At 46.2% G+C, this 19,307-nt stretch overlaps 1 long non-coding RNA gene across 1 annotated transcript in view; it reads right to left on the bottom strand.

The window, feature by feature from the left end:
* Positions 1 to 1,296: 1,296 nt before the first annotated feature.
* LOC138647883 (uncharacterized) overlaps positions 1,297 to 19,307 on the bottom strand; it is a 31,275-nt gene continuing 13,264 nt past the window's right edge. Inside the window, exon 5 of the long non-coding RNA XR_011315061.1 lies at positions 1,297 to 5,161. This is a non-coding gene — a long non-coding RNA (uncharacterized lncRNA). The remainder of the gene's footprint in view (positions 5,162 to 19,307) is intronic.

The raw sequence follows: 19,307 nt of genomic DNA, 5'->3' as shown, positions 1-19,307 counted from the left end.
CTTCTAACACTAACCCGCCCCACTGCCAGTCTTAAATCCTCCCCTCTCCTCCCCATTCACCGCCCACTCTCCGCCCCTCTGTGTGTCACAATCTGTGACGTCAGTTCCGTGCCCGCCCTGGAAGCCGCCCTGAGTGTGTCAAAACCTGTTACGTCAGTTCTGTCCCCACCCTGGAAGCTGCATTGTTCAGCCTCTGTTACGTCCCCGATGACCACCCATTCGCCGCCCATCTTGTGGGCTTATGTGGCATTCCTTGATAGATGGAGAGGCTAAGTCTGCCCCACATCCTGTGTAGATCTCTCCAGCGTGTAAGATTGGGCTTATGTGGTAGTTCCTGATAGGTGGTGAGACCAAGTCCTCCCCACATCCTGTCTAGACCTCTCCAGTGTGTAAGATAGGGCTTATGTGTTGGTCATTGATAGGTGGAGAGACCAAGTCCGCCCCACTTCCTGTCTAAACCTCTCCAGCGTAAGAGAAAACATGTCTTGACATGTTTTGTGAGAGAAGGCAGTCCCAGGATCCCAAGGGTTAATGGCAGGGTGTGTAGGAAAACTTGTCAAGACATGTTTTGTGAGAGAAGTCTCAGGATCCTGCGACAGTTGTAGTTTGCATAATAATGACGTAATAAAAACAGTGGTTAAAAAAATAAAATGCATTTCTTGTAGCATCACATAGAAGTATAGACAAATCAAGAAATGAAAAAGGCGTAAATAGATCTAAAAATACAGCGTTATAGACACAATCCTAGAGGTGCCAATACAGTCATTTCAAAGCTAATATTTAAAGAAATGAAAAAGGGGCTTCATGTTATAGTTCCATGGTCTTTCAACCAAACTTCACGGAAGTGTTTAAAAAATAAAATACCGTATATACTCGAGTATAAGCCGAGATTTTCAACCCACTTTTTTGGGCTGAAAGTCCCCCTCTCGGCTTATACTCAAGTCATACCCAGGGGTCGGCAGGGGAGGGGGAGCGGGGGCTGTGTAATTATACTTACCTGCTCCTGGCGCGGTCCCTGCACATCCCTGCTTCTTCCAACGCTGCAGTTTCTTCCTGTACTGAGCGGTCACATGGTACCGCTCATTACAGTAATGAATATGCGTCTCCACCTCCCATAGAGGTGGAGCCGCATATTCATTACTGTAATGAGCGGTAACGGTGACCGTTCACTACAGGAAGAAAATGCGGCGCCGGGGAACAGAGGTGCAGTGACGGTGCCAGGAACAGGTAAGTATGATGGGGGCAGTGCGCGATATTCACCTGCTCCTCGTGCCATCGGCGGCGCCGCTGTGTCTTCCGCGTCCTCTGCAGTGACGCTCAGGTCAGAGGGCGCAGTGACGCGATTAGTGCGCACCGCCCTCTTCCTGAATGTCGGTGCAGAGGATGGGAAGACACAGCGGCGGTCAGCGGTGAAACGGGAAAGGTGAGTATGTAATTTTTTATTTTTTTAATCGCAGCTTTTGGGCCAAATATCTGTATGCAGCATCTTATGTGGCCATGTGCAGCATTATATGGGGGCAAATGTCTGTATGAGGCATCTTATCTGGCCATGTGCAGCATTATATGGGGGCAAATGTCTGTATGGGGCATCTTATCCGGCCATGTGCAGCATTACATGGGGGCAAATATCTGTATGGGGCATCTTATCCGGCCATGTACAGCATTATATGGGGGCAAATGTCTGTATGGGGCATCTTATCTGGCCATGTGCAGCATTATATGGGGGCAAAAGTCTGTATGGGGCATCTTATCCGGCCATGTGCAGCATTATATGGGGGCAAATGTCTGTATGGGGCATCTTATCCGGCCATGTGCAGCATTATATGGGGGCAAATGTCTGTATGGGGCATCTTATCTGGCCATGTGTAGCATTATATGGGGGCAAAAGTCTGTATGGGGCATCTTATCCGGCCATGTGCAGCATTATATGGGGGCAAATGTCTGTATGGCGCATCTTATCCGGCCATGTGCAGCATTATATGGGGGCAAATGTCTGTATGGGGCATCTTATCCGGCCATGTGCAGCATTATATGGGGGCAAATGTCTGTATGGGGCATCTTATCCAGCCATGTGCAGCATTATATGGGGGCAAATGTCTGTATGGGGCATCTTATCCGGCCATGTGCAGCATGATATGGGGGCAAATGTCTGTATGGCGCATCTTATCCGGCCATGTGCAGCATTATATGGGGGCAAATATCTGTATGGGGCCTTTTTTTGTGGCCATGTGCAGCATGATATGGGGAAAATATCTGTATGGGGCATCTTATGTGGCCATGTACAGCATTATATGGGGGCAAATGTCTGTATGGAGCATCTTATGTGGCCATGGGCAGCATTATATGGGGCAGCTATCTGTATGGAGCATCCTATGTGGCCATGTGCAGCATTATATGGGGCAAATATCTGTATGGGGCATCTTATCCGGCCATGTGCAGCATTATATGGGGGGGCATCTTATGTGGCCATGTGCAGCTTAATATGGGGCAAATATCTGTATGGGGCATCTTATGTGGCCATGTGCAGCATGATATGGGGGCAAATATCTGTATGGGGCATCTTATGTGGCCATGTGCAGCATTATATGAGGGCAAATGTCTGTATGGAGCATCTTATGTGGCCATGTGCAGCATTATATGGGGCAGTTATCTGTATGGAGCATCTTATGTGGCCATATGCAGCATTATATGGGGCAGTTATCTGTATGGAGCATCTTATGAGGCCATGTGCAGCATTATATGGGGCAGTTATCGGTATGGAGCATCTTATGGAGCCAAAATCCACATTTGTGGAGCATTATATGGGGCAAATGTCTGTATGGAGCATTTTATGAGGTCATAATCAACATTTGTGCAGCATTATATGGGGCATATTTTAATATGGAGCATCTTATGGAGCCCATCATAAACTGTATGGAGCATTATATCAGGCTCCTGATTCAATATGGACATTCAAAAACACTTAACCTACTGATGTCTCAATTAATTTTACTTTTATTGGTATCTATTTTTATTTTTGAAATTTACCGGTAGCTGCTGCATTTTCCACCCTAGGCTTATACTCGAGTCATTAAGTTTTCCCAGTTTTTTGTGGCAAAATTAGGGGGGTCAGCTTATACTCGGGTCGGCTTATACTCGAGTATGTACGGTACATTTATTGTAGCTTCACGTAGAGGTATACACAAATCAAGAAATGAAAAAGGCGCAAATAGATCTAAAAATACAATGTTATACAAACACGACTATAGGTTACAATACAGTCATTTCAAATTTAATATTTACAAAGTTAACCACGCGCCTGGCGACAGCGGCGAGATTCTAGTGTCCGGAGTTGAGGTAACGATTACTTGCGATATTTTTTGAAGGGGGTTTGACGGGGGGCTCAACATCGTTTTTAATTCATTCAGAGCGGCTCTGGTCATATGGTGACCGATCACGAACGAAGGTTGGTTTAATTCGGCCATAGCCCTCATAAAAACGTCCCATCCGTGTGGGGCGTTCTTTTCGGTTAGTCCGTGAGTTTGCAGAGTGGTCCGTACAAGGTCCAACAAATGGGTGCCGGGAAGGACGGAACCTTTGTAGACAAATTCTCCTTTCTCAGTCCATGTAACAATATCTTTGTGTTGCAAAAAGCTGCTGAGTAGTATATCGGCATTTTTTCGGAAATGAGGGTTGATGTGTTCTATAAGCTTGGGGGCAGAGGGCCGTAGCTCTATTTCAGCCACTGGTGATGGTGATTGTTCACCGTCAGGTGTGATCACAAGATTTAAGCGCGTAAGTTCAGAAACGTTGCGTTTAGCATGCAGAAAACTTCTCTGTAGTATTTCGGTGTACCTTTAAATCTTTACATCGTCAGGCAAATCAGTACATCGTAGAATGGCGCCGATTTAGTCGTCTAACCTTTGGAGGGTCGTCTGACGTACGGTAGGGCCAGACGTGCCAATGTTTTTTAGTCTGTTAATCTCATGCGCTGGATCCAAGTACATTTTCTCCGCACGTTCCATCATCTACCGGTTATTAAACTCGTTATTAGCGGTATAGAGATAGCTAGAAGCGGTCCTATGAAACCTCCAGACTGATTCAGCAGATGTTGTTTTCTCCGAATGGACACTTTTTTGTCACTCAGATTTCTTATAGCACTACGCCATTTCTGTAATATTTTTCTTTGGTGCTCTTTGAGAGGAAGCCGCTATTTCCGAGATGGCAGCGATTAAATCTCTGCCGGCGGTCTTCAGAATAAACTTTCTCTCCGACGAGGATGCTTTCATCAGCTTTTTCAAGAGACCCCAGTTACGTCTCATTCTCTCAGACATGTTGATAGAATGAAGGTTACGGGGCTGAATGATCACCGCAGAGAAAAAATTCACTTTTTAGAATTAATTTTTTCTTTTTGAACGTACACTGCGGGTAAAGCTGGTGGAAACAACTGCGTTCTTAAACGATATTCCTCGGGCGTATCACCTCTCAAATCTACGAGCAAGAATCCGTAAGGCTCTCGCGTAGCATCTTCGAAAGCTTCTAAGAAGAAACGCAAGTTCCTCGGGTACATCTGTTGGGCCAGCGTGACAATTTGTATTTTATCGCTGGGGTTCCTAAACAGAACCATGTACTTGGTATTCAGGGTGATGGTTCTACTCTTTTTCCCCTGACAAAAAACATTTTGCACCAAATAGAATAGGCTCAAGCTTCTATGATGAACGTACTTAGTAAACGCTTTTTCCAGCTCTGAATTACAGCTAGCGGCCTCCATGAGATCGTCCACCACCACCAAGTTGATCTTGTCAGGCGGGAATAGTTCATCATCTACAAACATCTGCGGCAAGCCTTCGATAAAACGAATACTGGGGAAGGAATGACTCAGTTCATCGTACATTTTTTGCCAGCAAGAATAAAACCAAACAATATTATCGGGTTTGTGAGATAAATGTGTCGTCGCGTGAGCTAAAATCTGTTTGACAAAATAGGATTTTCCAGAGTTAGAAGGGCCAGCTAGAATGCACGAGAAGGGGTGCTGTAACCGTGGGTCCATGATGTTGAATGTTTAAGAACCGTGGCGCGGCTGTGCAAATTCCGGAGCACGTTTCTCTTTATACGTCACGGCTCTGTCTACAGCTACGCTTCGGGCGCTTGATGGTGCTGTAGTCTGTATCGTATTCTGCACCTGCAGTGGAGATAAAGGGACATCAGCTGTTTGAAGAAAAGGGATTTTCAGCTCTAATAACCGTAGGGTAAAGAAGTAAAGTCATCAAACAACTGCCTCTTGGTATAGACGCAGCGTTGAGTTTTGTGTAGGGATCGAGTTACAATGTCCCAGTACTTTTTGACCCGCACAATACCATTCTGCTCTACGACGAGCGTCTTTTCATTTTCAGGAACTGTAGAGGAAGTGAAAGCTAACACTAAATCTTTTAGACTCTCAAAATTGATAACGCCGGCGTTAGCGATATTAAGGGTTATGCCTTTCACTTTCAAGACCGTGTCACCCGTGTTTAATTTGTATCCGTAAGTTTTCGGCCCGGTGGATACAAATTCTGTGATGTGACTCCCCGGGGGTATTTCGCTGGTGAGTTCACCCAGTTAGTCTCCTAAGTGCGGCTGCCACTCGCCGTCGCGACTTACAAAAATGACGGAGTCCGTGTCGTGGTAAAGACACCGCTCTTGCAATTTGTTTAGAAGGGTGTTATGATCTAGGAGCTGCATGAGAACTTTCACTGGAGAAAGTGGCCACTGTACTGACCGCAATCCTGAACTTAACACCGCAACTAGAAGTAGCCATGGAGTGTACCTAACACACCTAGACACCTCGTCACAGCCGGAGAACTAAATACCCCTAAAGATGGAAGTAGGAATACTATCTTGCCTCAGAGAAAATCCCCAAAGGATAGACAGCCCCCCACAAATATTGGCGGTGAGTCGGAGAGGAAAAAACATACACAGGCAGAAAAACAGGATTAGCACAGGAGGCCACTCTAGCTAGATGGGGCAGGATAGGACAGAGTTCTGTGCGGTCAGTATAAAAACCCTTCAAAACATCCACAGCAGAATATACAAAAACTTCCTACATCTTACTGAAAGATGTAGGAGCGTAAATCTGCAACTCCAGTGAATCCTACAATCAGAGCAGGAATAAAAATGAAACAAGCACACCGGCAGAGTGCCACAGAAACAAAAACCAAACACTTATCTTTGCTGAAATTCGCAGCGAGCAGGAGAAGCCAGAAAGTGATCCAACACTTCACAAGGAACATTGACTACTGGCAAGGGCTAAATGATCCTGCCCACTTAAATATCCCAGTCAGAATTGTAATCATCCGATACACCTGGCCAGGTCTGTGACTCAGAGACAACTGCATTCCCACCTACAACCACAGGAGGGAACCCAAGAGCAGAATTCACAACAGTACCCCCCCTTGAGGAGGGGTCACCGAACCCTCACCAGGGCCCCCAGGATGATCACGACGAGTTCATTAAGGAACCAACAGGATCCCTCTGAGACAAAACGGCCCCTGCCCCAATCTCAGAAGCGTCAACCTCAACCTGAAACGGAAGAGAAACATCCGGTTGGCACAACACTGGAGCAGAAGTAAATTGACGTTTAAGCTCCTGAAAGGCAGAGACAGCCACAGAGGACCAATTCGCCACATCAGCGCCTTTCTTCGTCAAATCGGTCAAGGGTTTAACCACGCTGGAAAAATTAGCAATGAAACGGCGATAAAAATTTGCAAAACCCAAAAATTTCTGAAGGCTCTTCATGGATGTGGGCTGAATCCAATCATGAATGGCCTGAACCTTAACCGGATCCATCTCTATAGACGAAGGAGAAAAAATGAAGCCCAAAAAAGAGACTTTCTGCACCCCAAAGAGACACTTAGAACCTTTCACAAACAGGGCATTGTCACGAAGGATCTGAAATACCATCCTGACCTGTTGCACATGAGACTCCCAATCATCGGAAAAAATCTAAATATCGTCCAAATATACAATCAAGAATTTATCAAGATAAGTCCGGAAGATATCATGCATGAAGGACTGAAAAACAGATGGAGCATTAGAGTCCGAATGGCATCACAAGGTATTCAAAATGGCCTTCGGGCATATTAAACGCAGTTTTCCATTCATCACCCTGCTTAATACGAACAAGATTATATGCCCCCCGAAGGTCAATCTTCGTAAACCAACTAGCTCCCATAATTCTAGCAAACAAATCGGAAAGCAAAGGTAAAGGGTATTGAAACTTGACCGTGATTTTATTCAAGAGGCGATAATCTATACAGAGTCTCAAGGAACCATCTTTTTTAGCAACAAAAAAGAACCCCGCTCCCAACGGTGAAGAAGATGGCCGAATATGCCCTTTCTCCAAAGACTCCTTAATATAGCTCCGCATGGCGGTATGTTCAGGCACAGACAGGTTGAAAAGTTGACCCTTAGGAAACTCACAGCCTGGAATCAAGTCAATAGCACAATCGCAGTCCCTGTACGGTGGAAGGAAACTGGACTTGGGCTCATCGAATACATCCTGAAAATCAGACAAAAACTTTAGAATTTCAGAAGGTGAAGAAGAGGAGATTGACATCAAAGGAACATGAATATGAACCCCCTGACAACCCCAACTAGTCACAGACATGGACTTCCAGTCCAACACAGGATTATGTACCTGCAACCATGGAAAACCCAGCACGATAGCATCATGCAAGTTATGCAACACCAGAAATCGACAATCTTCCTGATGGGCTGGCGCCATGCGCATGGTCACCTGTGTCCAAAACTGGGGCTTATTTTTAGCCAAGGGTGTAGCATCAATGCCACTTAAAGGAATAGGGTTCTGCAAAGGCTGCAAGGGAAAACCAGAACGCTTGGCAAGCTCAAAATCCATTAAGTTCAAGGCGGCGCCTGAATCCACAAACGCCATGACAGAAAATGATGACAACGAGCAGATCAAGGACACAGATAACAGAAATTTAGGTTTTACAGTACTGATGGTAATTGAACTGGCGATCCTCTTTGTCCGCTTAGGGCAGACAGAAATGACATGAGAAGCGTCGCCACAATAATAACACAACCTATTTTGACGTCTGAAACCTTGTCGTTCCGTTCTAGACAGAATTCTATCAAATTGCATAGGCTCAGAAATTTGCTCTGAGGATAACGCCACAGCGCGCACAGTTCTGCGCTCCCGCAGGCGTCGGTCAATCTGAATGGCCAGAGATATAGAATCACTCAGACCGGAAGGCGTGGGAAACCCCACCATAACATCTTTAACGGATTCAGAAAGCCCCCTTCTGAAAATTGCCGCCAAAGCATCATTATTCCATTTAGTCAACACAGACCATTTTCTGAATTTCTGACAATACAATTCTGCCGCCTCTTGACCCTGAGACAGGGCCAACAAGGTTTTCTCAGCTTGATCCACAGAATTAGGTTCATCATATAATAGTCCTAAAGCCTGAAAAAAGGAGTCAATATTAAGCAAAGCCGGATTCCCAGATTCCAGGGAAAACGCCCAATCCTGCGGGTCGCCACGCAGCAGGGAGATTACGATTTTTACCTGCTGAATGGAATCACCAGAGGATCGAGGTCTCAGGTCAAAAAACAGTTTACAGTTGTTTTTAAAACTCAAAAATTTAGACCTGTCACCAAAAAACAAATCAGGAGTAGGAATCTTTGGTTCTAAAGCAGGAGTTTGAACAATATAATCAGAAATACCTTGCACCATAGCAGCAAGCTGGTCTACACGAGAAGCTAATTCCTGAACATTCATGCTTGCACCAGGCTCCTCAGCCACCCAGAGATAAAGAGGGAGGAGAAGACAAAACAGACTGGAGAAAAAAAATGGCTCAAGAGCTTCCTTCCCTTCTTCTGAGATGCATTTAACTCATTGTTGGCCTGTAGTACTGTTATGATCCGGTGACCTAGGAGCTGCATGAGAACTTTCACTGGAGAAAGTGGCCACTGTACTGACCGCCATCCTGAACTTAACACCGCAACTAGAAGTAGCCGTGGAGTGTACCTAACACACCTAGACACCTCGTCACAGCCGGAGAACTAAATACCCCTAAAGATGGAAGTAGGAATACTATCTTGCCTCAGAGAAAATCCCCAAAGGATAGACAGCCCCCCACAAATATTGGCGGTCAGTCAGACAGGAAAAAACATACACAGGCAGAAAAACAGGATTAGCACAGGAGGCCACTCTAGCTAGATAGGGCAGGATAGGACAGAGTTCTGTGCGGTCAGTATAAAAACCCTTCAAAACATCCACAGCAGAATATACAAAAACTTCCTACATCTTACTGAAACATGTAGGAGCGTAAATCTGCAACTCCAGTGAATCCTACAATCAGAGCAGGAATAAAACTGAAACAAGCACACCGGCAGAGTGCCACAGAAACAAAAACCAAACACTTATCTTTGCTGAAATTGGCAGTGAGCAGGAGAAGCCAGAAAGTGATCCAACACTTCACAAGGAACATTGACTACTGGCAAGGGCTAAAGGATCCTGCCCACTTAAATATCCCAGTCAGAATTGTAATCATCCGATACACCTGGCCAGGTCTGTGACTCAGAGACAACTGCATTCCCACCTACAACCACTGGAGGGAACCCAAGAGCAGAATTCACAACAGAAGGGTGTACAATTCTAAGCGTGCATAAGCTGTCGTGAAGCATGCAATGAAAATGTTGGTGTGTTTGTTGGCGGTGCGGTGTTCTTTTGTGTATTTCTAATTGACAGTCGCCGTATTGTCGCTGATAAAGTTTAACTCTGAAACCTCATAGTTCGGGAGAAAGGCGTACTCAAAGAGTTCATCGGCGTTGTTCACGACGCTGGTGGTTGGTAGGTTAGAGCGCTGTGCAAACTTACCCCATAAAGAGTTTAAGAATAGTTTATGGATTTGTCTTTTAGCTGAATTTGGCTCTATATGATCGGGGTCTAACTTTATACCTTCTTTTTCAAGATAGGCGGCTACATAGTCTTTTTTCATGGTATCGTCCGTGCACCACGCGGGATAACCCGTGGCTTCCTGTTTGTGTCTAAGATGTAAATCGATGTATTGCAAAAATAGATCGGTCGTCGTCTCCTCAAAATGCCACACCTCGTAACTGTGTGCTAGCCTGTAACCCTTCTCCACCGCCATTTCTAACTCTATCGTGCATCACGTACCCGTCAGTGCCCTCTCTTCCTCCGAATGAGCACAGGGAGCAGCTTCTGAATGCAAAGCGCATGTGTGACAGAGGGGAAAGATCAATTTTTTGTTCATTTTAACAGGAAGCACAGGAAAAAACAAATCCCTGGGCGGGTAGACTTTCACTTTGTCTATGCCAAAGTACTGCTTGATATATCCAAAGTGTTCATAGATTATTTTAGGATGTCCTATGGGGTACACTTTTGTTTTATTGACGTACGGCTATAAACTGGTGAAATCGTAGTACTCTATAGTTTCACCAGGTTCCTGTTTGTGATAGAGCTTGATGGCGTTAGTACGACCCCCGTACAGAGCGTCACGAGGCTCTAAAGGTTCTGGGAACTGCATGTGGCGCAGAGACGCTTGTAGGGCAGAGTTTAACCATCTCACGCCTGTTTAAGTAAGAAACGTTTCTTTACCTCAAACATGCGATAGAGTTGAGCGACCTTGACCTTTTTAGAGTCGAGCCGGGTTTTGCGAAACCCGACTATGTCCAAAGTCGGGTCGAGTGAAATCGGCCGATTATGACGTAAAGTCGGGATCGACCGAAACACGAAACCCAATGCAAGTCAATGGGGCAGCATAGTCGGCAGTGAGTGGGGGCCAGGAAAACACCTAGAGTGCCCATTTTAATGTCAAAACCATCCATTCTTCTTAATGAAGCTTGTCAAGCGTAATTTACCTTATAATAATTGGAAGGCATTTGAAATTGGGGGTCATTTGGCTAAAGTTGTGGGGGGTAGGGCTGGTTCAAGTAATTAGTGGGCCCAGGAAATCTGGACCACGTCACGGCAGTGGAGCAGGGAGAGGTAAGTATTTCAACTTTGCAAGTGCTGTGAACCTGAGCAAGCAGGGGGGGCCCACTCGTTGGCATTGGCACTGGCACAGGGCCCCTCAAAGTACAGCGGTGTGTTTGCACGGCGGGGGCGCCTCCCACCGGCAGCAACACTTTTGCGTACCATGAGAGGCCCTGTGCCAGTGACGTCGCCAACTAGTATTCCTCCCCCCACCTGATGAAGGAACCTGCACTTTCATCTGCACCTTCCTCTTTGTCCCCGTGTAAGGTGGTATGGTATGCGGGAAGAGCAACCTGACTTTCAGCAGGGTCACAATGTTGTTGTGTAGCGTGCACGGGGAATGTTGCGTTATGGGTCAATGTACCAGCAGACTCATCTATCACTGGCTGGGCAATGGGCACGATGAAGTGGCAACACAGATATAGGCCCAAAGAAGAAAGTGGGCTAAATGCAGTTCAAAATTGGTAACACAGGAATAACCAGGGGGCATTGCAGTGGAGGACAACTGGAATGAGAGGCTGACACAGAGAGTAGGGCCAAATCAGTAAGTAGTCGAAATGCAGTTCAAAATTGGCAACCGTAGTAAACAGGCGGCACAGCTTTGTTCAGTGGAGGAGAACAGCAAGGAGTGGCAGACACCGATAGTAGGCCCCAACCCAACTAGTAGGCCAAATGCAGTCTAACATTAACAACTACTTAACGAGAGGCTGAAAATGGAATTTCAGGACAGGAAACCAGGAGAACAGCAAGGAGTGGCAGACACCGATAGTAGGCCCCAAACCAACTAGTACGCCAAATGCAGTTGTTCCATTTAACCACAATTTAATGAGAGCCTGAAGATAGAAGCTCAGGAAAGGCAACCTGGGGAACACCTTGGAGTGTAACACACCATCTCTCTCCACCCCATACCCATTTTGTAGGCCTAATGCTGTGTACTTTTCTACAACTACTAAACGAGAGTCGGAAGACCGAAGCAATGGCAAGGAAACCTGGGGAACACCTTGGAGTGTAACACACCATCTCTCTCCACCCCATACCCAATTTGTAGGCCTAATGCAGCCTACTTTCCGACACCTACTAAACGAGAGCATGAAGATCGAAGCTCAGGAAAGGCAACCTGGGGAACACCTTGGAGTGTAACACACCATCTCTCTCCACCCCATACCCATTTTTTAGGCCTAATGCAGTGTACTTTTCTACAACTACTAAACGAGAGTCGGAAGACCGAAGCAATGGCAAGGAAACCTGGGGAACACCTTGGAGTGTAACACACCATCTCTCTCCACCCCATTCCCATTTTGTAGGCCTAATGCAGCGTACTTTTCTACAACTACTAAACGAGAGCATGAAGATCGAAGCTCAGGAAAGGCAACCTGGTGAAAACCTTGGAGTGTAACACAACCTGTCTCTACACCCCATACCAAATTTGTAGGCCTAATGCAGCGTAGTTTCCACCAACTACTAAACGAGAGCCGGAAGATCGAAGCTCATGAAAGGCAACCCGGGGAACACCTTGGAGTGTAACACAACCTCTCTCTACACCACGAAAGGGCTGATTCTTAGGAAGGAAGGCTGTTGTAAATAAGCATTGCGCGTCCGAGGGTGATTATATTCTTATTCGGTATCTACTCACCCTCGGACGCGCCATGCTTCTTGATTTGTAATTAATGTTTATTTGCAATGTGCTTTTGACTTACTCAATTATTTTTTTAATTATTGATTTTATTAAATTAATAGTTTAACATCTTATTGGAAATAATTTAAAGGAGACGCGACAGGACAACACTCGGTGGATGCCATATCTGTGTTAACAACTCCAAAAAACTTTCAGTTAACTTCTTGCAGGAGAAAGAAATTGTAGCTGTTGGACCTTTGTAGTACAGTTCCAGATATTTGTTGTGTGTTTGTTTTTATTGTTAAAATGTCTGCATTTGAGATCTCAACACGATCTTATTTTTTATAATCAAATTAATTTTTTAAATATTTTATTAGGTTGGTTCAAGGGGTACACGGGCCGCAGTAGACAGGTCAGTGGAGGCCTAGTGGAAGGAGGGACCGCAGATGCGCCACTGTTTCACCCATACACAATTAGTAGGCCTAATGCAGCGTAGTTTCCAACAGCTACTAAACGAGAGCCGGAAGATCGAAGCTCAGGAAAGGCAACCTGGGGAACACCTTGGAGTGTAACACAACCTCTCTCTACACCACGGAAGGGCTGATTCTTAGGAAGGAAGGATGTTGTAAATAAGCATTGCGCGTCCGAGGGTGATTATATTCTTATTAGGTATCTACTCACCCTCGGACGCGCCATGCTTCTTGATTTGTAATTAATGTTTATTTGCAATGTGCTTTTGACTTACTCAATTATTTTTTTAATTATTGATTTTATTAAATTAATAGTTTAACATCTTATTGGAAATAATTTAAAGGAGACGCGACAGGACAACACTCGGTGGATGCCATATCTGTGTTAACAACTCCAAAAAACTTTCAGTTAACTTCTTGCAGGAGAAAGTAATTGTAGCTGTTGGACCTTTTTAGAACAGTTCCAGATTTTTGTTGTGTGTTTGTTTTTATTGTTAAAATGTCTGCATTTGAGATCTCAACACGATCTTATTTTTTATAATCAAATTAATTTTTTTTATATTTAATGATGTTGGTTCAAGGGGTACACGGGCAGCAATAGACAGGTCAGTGGAGGCCTAGTGGAAGGAGTGACGGCAGACAGGCATCAAAGGCCTAACATTGGGCTGGCTGTAGGCAAGTTAAAATTGGTTCCAGGGGAACACGGCCATCAGTGGCCTGGTCAGTGTAGTTGTAGTTGAAAGAACGGGACGCAGACAGGCTTCGAAGGCCTAACATAATAACATAGGGCTGGCTGTAGGCAAGTTAAAATTGGTTCCAGGGGAACACGGCCATCAGTGGCCTGGTCAGTGTAGTTGTAGTTGAAAGAACGGGACGCAGACAGGCTTCGAAGGCCTAACATAACAAACTTGGGCTGGCTGTAGGCACTTTTAAATTTGTTCCAGGGGTACATGGGCAGCAGTGTATGGTCAGTGGAAGTCTAGTGGAAGGAGTGACGGCAGACAGGCTTCGAAGGCCTAACATAACAAACTTGGGCTGGCTGTAGGCACTTTTAAATTGGTTCCAGGGGTACACGGGCAGCAGTGGTCTGGTCAGTGGAAGTCTAGTGGAAGGAGTGACCGCAGACAGGCTTCGAAGGCCTAACATAACAAAATTGGGCTGGCTGTAGGCACTTTTAAATTGGTTCCAGGGGTACATGGGCAGCAGTGTATGGTCAGTGGAAGTCTAGTGGAAGGAGTGACGGCAGACAGGCTTCGAAGGCCTAACATAACAAAATTGGGCTGACTGTAGGCACTTTTAAATTGGTTCCAGGGTAACACGGCCAGCAGTGGCCTGGTCAGTGTAGTAGTTGTAGAAAGAAGGGACCGCAGACAGGCTTCGAAGGCCTAACATAACAAAAATGTCAAAACAATGGTATTGTCAGTGCCAGGCATTGAAGGATGTCAGCGCCTAGACTACACATTGGTGAAGCTGTGAGAGATAATTTTGCTAGTGGTAGAGCACTGTTTGAGCTGGGGGGGGGAACTGTCTTGTGGCCGGCGGTACAGGCACAGGGCCCCTCATATTACAACGGTGTGTCTGACGTTGGGTGCGCACCACCACCGCCAGAGACACTTTATTGTACTATGAGGGACCCAGTGGCAGTGCCGTCGACCAAAAGCGGCCACACCCACCTCTTCAGACAAACAGCACTCTCAAGGGTCCAAGCGCAAAGTGGCGATACCACGGCCCCGTGTGGGGAGTTTGGCCATTTCGTGAGGTGGAAACATGTCGTATGCTGGACAATCAGGTGAAGAAAATTACGAGATTGGAAAAGTCATTCAGAATAGTCCACAGGCAAGACCTTTTCATAGGAAAGCTAGGTGTCAGCCGGGCAGGGTGGGGCAAAAGATTTTGAAATCCAGTTGTGGTTCATTTTAATGAAGGTTAGATCATCTACATTTTGGGTAGCCAGACGAGTCCTTTTTTCTGTTAGTATTGAACCTGCAGCACTGAATACTCTTTCTGATAGGACACTAGCTGCCGGGCAAGCAAGCTCCTGCAATGCATATTCTGCCAATTCTGGCCAGGTGTCTAATTTGGATGCCCAGTAATCAAATGGGAATGACGGTTGAGGGAGAACGTCGATAAGGGATGAAAAATAGTTTGTAACCATACTGGACAAATGTTGTCTCCTGTCACTTTGAATTGATGCTGCAGTACCTGTCCTGTCTGCGGTCATAGAAAAATCACTCCACAACCTGGTCAGAAAACCCCTCTGGCCAACGCCACTTCTGATTTCTGCCCCTCTAACACCTCTGGTCTGCTGGCCCCTGGAGCTCGTGTGAGAACGATCACGGGCGCTGTGTGCAGGGAATGCCAGAAGCAAACGGTCAACAAGAGTTGATTGTTTTGTTGCTAATATTAGTTCCAAGTTCTCATGTGGCATAATATTTTGCAATTTGCCTTTATAGCGAGGATCAAGGAGGCAGGCCAACCAGTAATCGTCATCGTTCATCATTTTTGTAATGCGTGTGTCCCTTTTGAGGATACGCAAGGCATAATCCGCCATGTGGGCCAAAGTTCCCGTTGTCAAATCTGCGGTTGTGCTTGTTTGAGGGGCAGTTGCAGGCAAATCTACGTCACTTGTGTCCCTCAAAAAACCAGAACCCGGCCTTGCCACGCCACCAATTTCCCGTGCCCCCGGGAAAGCTTCCTCATTAAAAATATACTCATCCCCATCATCCTCCTCATCCTCCACCTCCTCTTCGCCCGGTACCTCGTCATGTACACTGCCCTGACCAGACAATCGCTGACTGTCATCAAGGCTTTCCTCTTCCTCTGGTGCAGACGCCTGATCCTTTATGTGCGTCAAACTTTGCATCAGCAGACGCATTAGGGGGATGCTCATGCTTATTATGGCGTTGTCTGCACTAACCAGCCGTGTGCATTCCTCAAAACACTGAAGGACTTGACACATGTCTTGAATCTTCGACCACTGCACACCTGACAACTCCATGTCTGCCATCCTACTGCCTGCCCGTGTATGTGTATCCTCCCACAAAAACATAACAGCCCGCCTCTGTTCGCACAGTCTCTGAAGCATGTGCAGTGTTGAGTTCCACCTTGTTGCAACGTCTATGATTAGGCGATGCTGGGGAAGGTTCAAAGAACGCTGATAGGTCTGCATACGGCTGGAGTGTACAGGCGAACGGCGGATATGTGCGCAAAGTCCACGCACTTTGAGGAGCAGGTCGGATAACCCCGGATAACTTTTCAGGAAGCACTGCACCACCAGGTTTAATGTGTGAGCCAGGCAAGGAATGTGTTTCAGTTGGGAAAGGGAGATGGCAGCCATGGAATTCCTTCCGTTATCACTCACTACCTTGCCTGCCTCAAGATCTACAGTGCCCAGCCACGACTGCGTTTCTTGCTGCAAGAACTCGGACAGAACTTCCGCGGTGTGTCTATTGTCGCCCAAACACTTCATAGCCAATACAGCCTGCTGACGTTTGCCAGTAGCTGCCCCATAATGGGAGACCTGGTGTGCAACAGTGGCAGGTGCGGATGGAGTGTTTGTGCGACTGCGGTCTGTGGACGAGCTCTTGCTTCTGCAGGAGGACGAGGAGGAGGAGGAGGAGGAGGGGGTGCGAACGGCTACAGCCAACTGTTTACTAGACCGTGGGCTAGGCAGAACTGTCCCAAACTTGCTGTCCCCTGTGGACCCTGAATCCACCACATTTACCCAGTGTGCCGTGATGGACACGTAACGTCCCTGGCCATGCCTACTGGTCCATGCATCTGTTGTCAGGTGCACCTTTGTGCTCACAGATTGCCTGAGTGCATGGACGATGCGCTCTTTAACATGCTGGTGGAGGGCTGGGATGGCTTTTCTGGAAAAAAAGTGTCGACTGGGTAGCTCGTAGCGTGGTACAGCGTAGTCCATCAGGTCTTTGAAAGCTTCGCTTTCAACTAACCGGTAGGGCATCATCTCTAACGAGATTAGTCTAGCTATGTGGGCGTTCAAACCCTGTGTACGCGGATGCGAGGCTAAGTATTTCCTTTTTCTAACCATAGTCTCATGTAGGGTGAGCTGGACTGGAGAGCTGGAGATCGTGGAACTAGCGGGGGTGCCGGTGGACATGGCAGACTGAGAGACGGTGGGAGATGGTATTGTTGCCGCCGGTGCCCTAGATGCAGTGTTTCCTACTACGAAACTGGTGATTCCCTGACCCTGACTGCTTTGGCCTGGCAAAGATACCTGCACAGATACAGCAGGTGGTGCGCTAAATGGTGGTCCTACACTGCCGGAAGGGATGTTGCGTTGATGACTAGCTTCATTGGCCGAGGGTGCAACAACCTTAAGGGACGTTTGGTAGTTAGTCCAAGCTTTCAAATGCATGGTGGTTAAATGTCTATGCATGCAACTAGTATTGAGACTTTTCAGATTCTGACCTCTGCTTAAGGAAGTAGAACATTTTTGACAGATGACTTTGCGCTGATCAATTGGATGTTGTTTAAAAAAATGCCAGACTGCACTCTTTCTAGCATCGGATACCTTTTCAGGCATTGCAGACTGAGCTTTAACCGGATGGCCACGCTGTCCTCCACCAGGTTTTGGCTTTGCCACGCGTTTTGGGCAAGATACGGGCCCGGCAGATGGAACCTGTGGCGATGTTGATGCCTGCTGCGGCCCCTCCTCCTCCTCTGCTTCAGAACTGCTGCCGCCTGCACCCTGTTCCCCCAATGGCTGCCAATCGGGGTCAAGAACTGGGTCATCTAATAACTCTTCTTGTACCTCCTGCGCAACTTCGTCTGTGTCACCGTGTCGTTCGGTGGTATAGCGTTCGTGATGGGGCAACATAGTCTCATCAGGGTCTGATTCTTGATCAGCACCCTGCGAGGGCAATGTTGTGGTCTGAGTCAAAGGACCAGCATAGTAGTCTGGCTGTGGCTGTGCGTCAGTGCACTCCATGTCAGATTCAACTTGTAATGGGCATGGACTGTTAACTGCTTCACTTTCTAAGCCAGGGACGGTATGTGTAAAGAGCTCCATGGAGTAACCCGTTGTGTCGCCTGCTGCACTCTTCTCTGTTGTTGTTTTTGCTGAAGAGGACAAGGAAGTGACTTGTCCCTGACCGTGAACATCCACTAACGACGCGCTGCTTTTACTTTTACCAGTTTCACGAGAGGAGGCAAAAGAGCTAGAGGCTGAGTCAGCAAGATAAGCCAAAACTTGCTCTTGCTGCTCCGGCTTTAAAAGCGGTTTTCCTAATCCCAGAAAAGGGAGCGTTCGAGGCCTTGTGTAGCCGGACGACGAACCTGGCTCCACAGCTCCAGACTTAGGTGCAATATTTTTTTCCCCACGACCACCTGATGCTCCACCACTACCACTACCCTCATTACCAGCTGACAATGAACGCCCCCGGCCACGACCTCTTCCACTAGACTTCCTCATTGTTTTAAAAACGTAACCAAACTAACGTTATTTGTTGCAGTCACACAACTTACACGGTGAGCTATAACTTCAGTATGATTTAGCTACCCCTTTACAGGTTGGTGAGACCACAGCGAAAATCAGGCCCAATGTTACACACTCTGTTTTTGGTGGCTGCAAATTAGAGAGATGCCCCACACGCAGGACTGTCACTGAAGCACAAATGTTAATATTAATGTCACACTATTATTTTTTTTTTATTTTTATTTTTTTCAGGAACACTTTAGAAACCCAAAAAAAAAAAAAAAATAGATTTTTGCAGGGAGAATTTAGAAAACAAATGTAACAAACTATATGCTTTCTATGGGCCACTGAGTGAGAGATGACGCACACAGGAATCAGGAGTGGCACACAAGCCCAGAGGCCAATATTTTTCTACCAATGATTGATGGAGTTATTTTCTCTGGTAGATTTTGGAACCCAAATCAAGGAAAAAAAAAATTTAGGCTTTCTATGGACCACAATTGGAGAGAGAGAGAGAGAGAGAGAGAGAGAGAGAGAGAGATGGCACACCCAGGAGTCAAGACTGGCACACAAGCAGAAAGGCCAATATTAATCTCCCATTTTTTTTTTTTGGTTTTTTTTTTTTTTTTTTTTTTTTTTTTTTTTTCAGGGAGACTTTAGAAAAAAAAATAATAAAAAAAATATGATTTTATCAGGAAGAATTTAGAAACCAAATAAAATAAAATTATTTTTTCAGGGAGAATTTATAAAACAAATAAAAACAAAAATAGGCGTTCTATGGCCCACTGACTGAGAGATGACGCA

This window comes from Ranitomeya imitator, chromosome 8, assembly GCF_032444005.1.
Source record: "Ranitomeya imitator isolate aRanImi1 chromosome 8, aRanImi1.pri, whole genome shotgun sequence".
NCBI lineage: Eukaryota > Metazoa > Chordata > Amphibia > Anura > Dendrobatidae > Ranitomeya > Ranitomeya imitator.
The sequence above is the reverse complement of the archived record's forward strand: the minus strand, read 5'-3'. Positions and strand labels throughout refer to the sequence as shown.